This window comes from Macrobrachium nipponense, chromosome 27 (genome assembly GCF_015104395.2).
Source record: "Macrobrachium nipponense isolate FS-2020 chromosome 27, ASM1510439v2, whole genome shotgun sequence".
NCBI classification, from domain to species: domain Eukaryota; kingdom Metazoa; phylum Arthropoda; class Malacostraca; order Decapoda; family Palaemonidae; genus Macrobrachium; species Macrobrachium nipponense.
Window position 1 is genome coordinate 21,370,667 of NC_087216.1, and position 7,505 is coordinate 21,378,171.

Below are 7,505 nucleotides of genomic sequence, written 5' to 3' on the forward strand. Positions count from 1 at the left end.
AATTAGGGGTTGATCCTTGGAGGTGAATATTGTTCGCTTTGTATTTTCCTGGGTGGCTGATTATGCTACAGCTTTTTTCTATGCTGGAACTTTCAGTTTATATATTATAAATATATATAATATATATATGTCTATATATTTATATATATCGATAATATATATATATATATATCTTTTCTGTTAAATTCTTAATTATTTTTTTGCTAATTGTTTTTTTTTAATTTTAATCACTGAATTTTGTATTAATCTAATTATCAATTTAAATAATTATTACTTTTTTTTCTATTTAACTTATTAATTTACGTATTTTACTTCTTCGCATTGGGCGTAAAATTTTCTTGTTTTTATTAAGTTTCTTTTTTTATTTTTTGTCAGTACGTGACACCAACTCACTAATCTTAACTTCATCTCGTATATCCTTTAAGTGACGACCGTTAAAAGGAAACAAGCAAGTGACATTGAAATGACGTACGGTTCAATTTTTTTTTTTCTTGTCAAAATTTTAATTTACATCCAGTTTTCTTTATAGGGAAACAGTGTATTGTACAATTCCAATATGTTTGGGGAGCTTAGAATCTCTCTCTCTCTTCCGTCTGGCTCTCTCTCTCTCTTGTCTGTCTCTCTCTCTCTCTTGGTCTCTCCTCTCTCTCTTCGAGCTGGCAATGGATGCTGCAGTTTGCTACACTGTGTGTTTGGGGAACCAAGGAAATCTTTCTCTCTCTCTCTCTCTCGACCCCTGGAAACAAAGCTGTTCCAATTTCTCATGTTTAGAAAAATCTACTCTCTCTTCTCTCTCTCTCCTCCGTCCTCTCAAGTCTCGCTCTCTCCTCTCTCCTCTCTCTCTCTCTCCAACCGAAAACAAACCCCGGAAAAGGAACGAATCAATCAGGTCTTTGAACTTAAAATATGGTTTTGTTTCCTACCCCAGTGACAGGCCGCTCCAAATGATTTATTGTTCTTCGGGTCGTAAAAAATATATTATTCCAGGCATTGTGCAAGTTCAGCTTCTCCCTCTTTCTCAATAGCCAGGACTCCAGTTCATTTGTTCTACAATTCCCGCAACAATTCTTAACGAAAATCAAAGCTCTTTCTTTCTGCTGTTTTCCTCTTTCAAAACGGCGTAATGGGAAAATGGGGAGGGATCCTGCAAGAGGAAGGGGAAGGGAAGACGTTCGGCGGTGAGATGAAGAATTTGTGACTGATATTATCCCATTCGGTGGAGAACGGACGGACCGCCGATATCATAAACCTAGATATGATCTCCCATATAAATTTCGTTGTCGTTAGGACGACCGTGGTTTGAATTTCGGGGTTTAAAATGCTTGAATTGGTGTTTTGAATTTCCTAGGGTCATTCCGTAGGGACCCTCTCCCTCCTATCATTAAATTTGGGATATATGTAATATAATTATAAGTATATATATGAATAATCTATTATATAATATATATATTATAAATAAAAGGAAAAAAGGCTTGATCAATACTAGGGTCATTCAACGCTTAAGGCAGTGAGAATATGGGGGTTTGGGACTGATTGGTCAAGCAATAGATAAAATAAAAATCCAGAAAATAAAGGAAATTATATAAAGAAGATGTGAAGTTGGAACTTGGGGAGAAAAGAAAACCCCACATTTGGTATTAACGAAGTTGTGCAGGTCCTGAGGTTTTGGGACAGAAACGATTGAAGAAAAGTCGCGGTGGGGGGGGGGGGGGGTATGGTAGGTCAAGTAAAAGTCATTGCCCAAAAAGATTTGATGAACTTATCTGGGGTGTCCGTAGGGAAGCTACATGCGCCCTTTAGTGATGCCTACAGTCCACCACGTGAGGTGAACTGACGGCATTATCCCGCTAAGGTGGTGGAAATTTCGGATATTAAAATGGCGCTTAATAGATTATTGCCATTCACGATTTTTATCAGAACGGTTAACATTTTCGTTATGTAAGCCAAGAGTTGTGAAACATTCTTGAAGATAGCCACAATTACCATAACTCAGTATTTCCTGTGAGCGCCTGTTTTTAAATGGCCGTGTTTCATTCGACGAAAAACCTTTCGAATAATTATATAAAGAATAGTTTGACCGGCCCGAGATGAAGTCTTGGATATTGCAGTGCGATCTATTTGCCGGATACATTTCCTTCCGAAATTTAAAATTCATAGAAAATCTCGTGGGGGGAAAAAATTAAAGTCGGGTCCTCGTGCAAAATTGATATCAATTTTCAATAAATTTCCGTTTACCGGTTGTGATTTACTACAGCGGCGGCGGCGGCCCCCCGGGCTTTTTAGGATTGGGGGTTTGGGGGTGGTTTGGTTTTGTTTTTAAAGTGTGCCATCCTATCTCCCGCGAAAGACTTTGGGCGGGGTCCCCGTTAAATCAAATGGGGATTGGACATGAATGCGTCGGGAACTGTTTTGGAGGTGGAAATGGAGTGTAATATGTATATGTATATATATAAATATATATATAATATATATATTATATATTATATATAATCTATACGTATGTATCTATATTATATTTCTATAATAATCTATAATTATATATATCTATTCTATTATATGAATATATTATATATGATATACATATATAGAATTTAGGCCAAGCGCTGGAACCTACCGGGGGTCATTTCATTCAATTGAGCACTGAAAAGGGGGAGAATCCGTGGGTAAAAACGCCTTAAGGTTGTAACAGGGTAGGAAATACCCCTCCTCTCATGTGCACTACGCCAAAACAATTGTTAGAAGAGGGTGGAAAAGATATATGGAAGAAAGAATAGCAGCCAGGCGGAACTCCAGTAACAGGAATTGAAAGGGGTTGCAAGCTAGGGGCCGAAGGGACCGCTGACAGCGATGAACCGTTCATTAAGGCTTACAGTGCAACGCCTGATGTGCACTGGTGGCGACTACCCGCCTAACTGGAACCAGCAAATTGCCTGATGGTATTGTGTGAGCGTTTGTTTTTGAGGATCTATTTTATAACAAAAAACTTAGCGCCACACTTTGTTCACGGTATTTCAGTCAGTTGCCTACTAATGTTTAAAGGTTTTTTTTTTTTTTGTTTTTTAAATGTTTTTTATCAAGTTACATATTGGTAGATATTTATATAACTCTGTGGACAATTTAATTTACACATAACGAATTCGTGATACGTTTGCAGAGTCGTCTGTCGCAGTTAACGGTAAAGATCACTTGCAAAGTTCCTGTTTGCTAATAATGATAAATTAATATTTTTAAATTTCCCCCGAAAAAGTGAACTCCGGAATTGTTGAAAGCTGCTCAAGGTTAATGGAGGCCTTGTATTTGGAGAACCCAACGAGTGTTCAGTCCCTTTACATACCAGACAGGGTCATTAAAGAAAGGGCCCCCCTCGTGAATGACAGAAGGAAGGTTCAAACCCATTAACGTACGTTTTTAACCCTAAGGACAGAAACCGCATTCCCGGGTGCCTAACTCGAACGAAATTTATTAGCGACCTTCTAAAGGACAGTAAAATTCCAATCAATCCAGACGGGGAAACGGGATAATATCAGTACACAAATTCTCTACGCCTTCAGTTCTCCCTTCCTTCTGCAATTTCCCCGCATTTCCCATTTTTTCCCATTAAGCCAGTTTTGAAAGAGGAAAACAGCAAAAGGCGCTTTTGTTTTCGTTTAAGAATTGCGGGAATCGTGATGAAATGGCTGAACGTCTGGATGAGAAAGAGGTGGAGAAGCTGAATTAGCCAACTGAACTGGAAAATATATGTTTTTTACGACCCTCCCGGGAATAAATCATTGCAGCGGCTGTCACTGTAAGAACCTGTTTTTAACGTTCCAAATGGACCTCTGAATTTTGATTCGTTCCTTTGAAGAGAGAGGAGGAGTGAGAGAGAGAGCGAGAGGAGAGAGGAGAGAGAGATTATTTCCTTGTTCCCCCAAACAAACAGAATCTTAGAAACTCAATTTCATTCCTGATTGGAGAGGAGAAGAGGAGAGAGTGAGAAGAGAGAGAGGAGAGAGAGATCGATGCAGAAGAGAGAGAGACGGAGGAGAGATTTCCTTGTTCCCAAACCACAAACATTGGAAACTACCATCATTCCTTTTGCTTGAGAGAGAGAGAGAGAGAGAGAGGACTTGAGCTAGAGAGACTGAGAGAGAGAGATAGATTTCCTTGGTTCCCAAACACAGCAGCGTTGAAACCACAGAATTGGACTACATCATTCTTGATTGAGAAGAGAACGAAAAAAAAAGAGAAAAAAAAAATTGGAAACTTACATCATTCCTGATAGAGTAGAGAGAGAAAAGAGAAAGAGAAGAGAGAGAAGATAGAGGGAGAGAGAGAAAACAATCTCCTAGTTTTCAAAACATACAAAAGTTGGAACTAACAATTCCGCGCTGGAGAGAGAGAGAGAGATGAGAGAGACGGAGAGGAGAGAGAGCGAGAGAGGATCCGAGAGCGGGAGTTTTTGAGGGGGTTTTCTCGCTTCAAAACATATAATAGCTCATTGAACTGAATAGTTTCCGTTTTCGAAACAAAAAAGAAACGCCAAAGTGATGTTAAATAAACGTTAAAATTCAATCATAGCATCAACACAGAAATCAAAGTTTTAAACGAACCTTTTTTACGGTTCAATAGTATAACAGCTAACTTGAGGATTAGAAAATCATACCGCTAACCAATTAAGAAAAATAGTTTCCTTGCTCAACCTACTCTCCAAACTTCCTCTCTTCCACTGTATTCCTACCTACATACAACATACATACATACCATCACTACATTACAATATCCTTATAGTAATATATATATATATATCTTATATCTATAATTCAATACTTATATATTTGTATATATTAATAATATATAATATATATATATTAATATATTAAAATTTTTTTATATATATTAATAGTATATTATATATATATTCCCACAAGAGAAATTTCCCTACAAAATGACCAATATGAAAGTCAAATCAAGTTAAAGTACGTTTACCCTCCTAAATCCATTTTCATTTAACCGTACTAACAGCGAAATTTCTTATGGAAACCCGACATATCTATGGCGGATATGAAATTCTATCAGGCCGATGGGGTAAATATCTGCCATAACATTTGATCCTGGCCCAGTGTCCCGTTTTTCTATGAGTCCGTTTTACCGTTTTCCATTTGCTCTTCTGGGAGCTGGAAAACAAGGTTATTTCGATTTTTATTTTGTTTATACAAATTTTGGGTGGGAATTGGCTGAGGTTGGTCCTTTTTGCTAAATCTGAACTTTTGGAGTTAAGGACAGGAAATAACTCTAGGGTATTAGGGATAAAGAATGTCATTTATTTTCGCAATTAAAGAGGAATAACCTCCAAAAAGAATCATTTATAAACTTACCCATACTTAATAAAATCATTTATTAACCTTTACCCCATAACTAATAAATCATTTATTAACTTACCCTACTCTGGATGCCTCACCTAATACCGTACATAGGTAATACAACTGGGCTGGCTTCTAAAGTAACGCGTTGTGCTATAGGGGATTTTCTTTCTATAATCATGGAACTGTATAGATATTCCCGGTTGAAAGGAACTTTCTGGGAAAAGGCCAAAATCCGGATAGGTTGGAAAAACTGAGGTAGTGAAATAAAAAATAAAATTAATAAAAATAAATAAATAAAATATAAAAATGTATTTCAAGTGTCCAACTAATGGCCTCTAACGCATTCTACCTTATTCTCAATAAGATTTTTTTTCTATCCATATAAGCGTGATGGGAGATGAATTTATTTTTTATTTTTTTTTTATTTTTTTTTACAACGGTTCTTCAAGTTTTTTTGTTTTTAACTTCCGACTGGGGGTGAGGTTAATCGTCGTCTCTAATTATCATATTACGACCTTTCGTAAATTAGGTTAACTCCTAAACGTACATATAAGAATATACACATACAAACGTTTGATACCTCAGTATATATATATTACAGTATACATTACATACATACATACATACATACATAACATACAATTAACATATATATTATTATTATTATATATATATCTATCTATAGATATATAATCTATGTAACTTATATGTGTTATTATTCCATATAATATAGTACACTATAAATATAAATGTTTTAAATAAATGTATAAAATGCCTCATACACACAATATATATCTTCTATATATATAAATATATATATATATTCTATATATTATATATATGTATATAGATATATATATTTAATATTACACACACAATTCCATAGGCACAGAACAATGACCAAATACCTTTGATTATGTTTCAGTCACTCAAGATGTCGAGTCACTTCCGAACGACGAAGTAACCCGAACTCCGTTTTTATCGTCCCGAACGATCAAAATAGGTTTTCCAGGACCTTATGAAGGAATGCAAATGACTTAATTATAATTTTGTCATAAGTAGAAAATGAATAATTTTAATTCAAGAATAGAACAGACTGGCCTTCGGCCAAACCGAGGGGAAAATGGAGTCTTGAATTGAAAGAATTGAAAAGACCTCACCAAATGGACCGATCAGGGTTAAAATTGTGTCCTCAGTTTATCATTATGGAACACTAATGGGGGGGTGGGGGGAATCGTCTTAAGTAGAGAGAGCGAGACCGAGAGGACGAGAGATGAGAGAGAGAGAAGCACGTGAGAAGAGAAGAGAGATAGATCATTCTGGGAGGATTTGTGGCACTTGTATTTTGTTGACATGTTTTAATTTTCTGAGCGTTATTTTCCAGGTATTCTTTTTTGAGAGGAGAAGAAGAGAGAGGAGAGAGAAGAGAGATGTAAAGAGAGGAGAGGCTGGAACGCCTTGAATCACCACGAAATGTGACATTAAAATTTGTAAGTTTATCTGGTACTTGTTATCCCAATTAATATGAAGAACATTCAAACCCCTTTTTACGTGAATAATTTTTTCATTGGTTATTCAACTATAAACAGTGAGCGGGTAAATATGAATTTGATTGATTCTCCTCCTCTCTCTCTCTCTCTCTTCTCTCTTTTCCTTTCCTCTCTCATCCACTGGAAACACATTCTCATACTACATATAATGTATGTATGTATTATATAATCTAGTAATTCTATATTATTATAATATTAAATATATATGATTAAATGTATACAAACCATTATATATAAACAATATACATATATAAATACTAAAAAGAGAAAGACAGACAATTAAACAGATAAGGCAAACAAGCCTGGAAGAGGAAAAGAAGACTTACTCTTATATCATATCACTTGGTCGCTTCCTCCATTCATTCTCTCCAAAGGAAAAAATATCGTTTTTCCCTGGTATCGCATTTATCTTCTTTTTTGCCTTGGCGGGATGGGGGAACCTCCATCCTCCCCTCCCTCCCTCCATGCCTTGCACTTCACCCCTCCCCCTGCCAACACAAGTTCCTCTAACACCCCTCCTCTTCAACACCTCCCTCGGAAGAGGCACTGATCTTATTCAAGCAAGATGTTTTACCTTTTTCTTCTGTCTCGGGAGGGGTTTCCGGGGGGC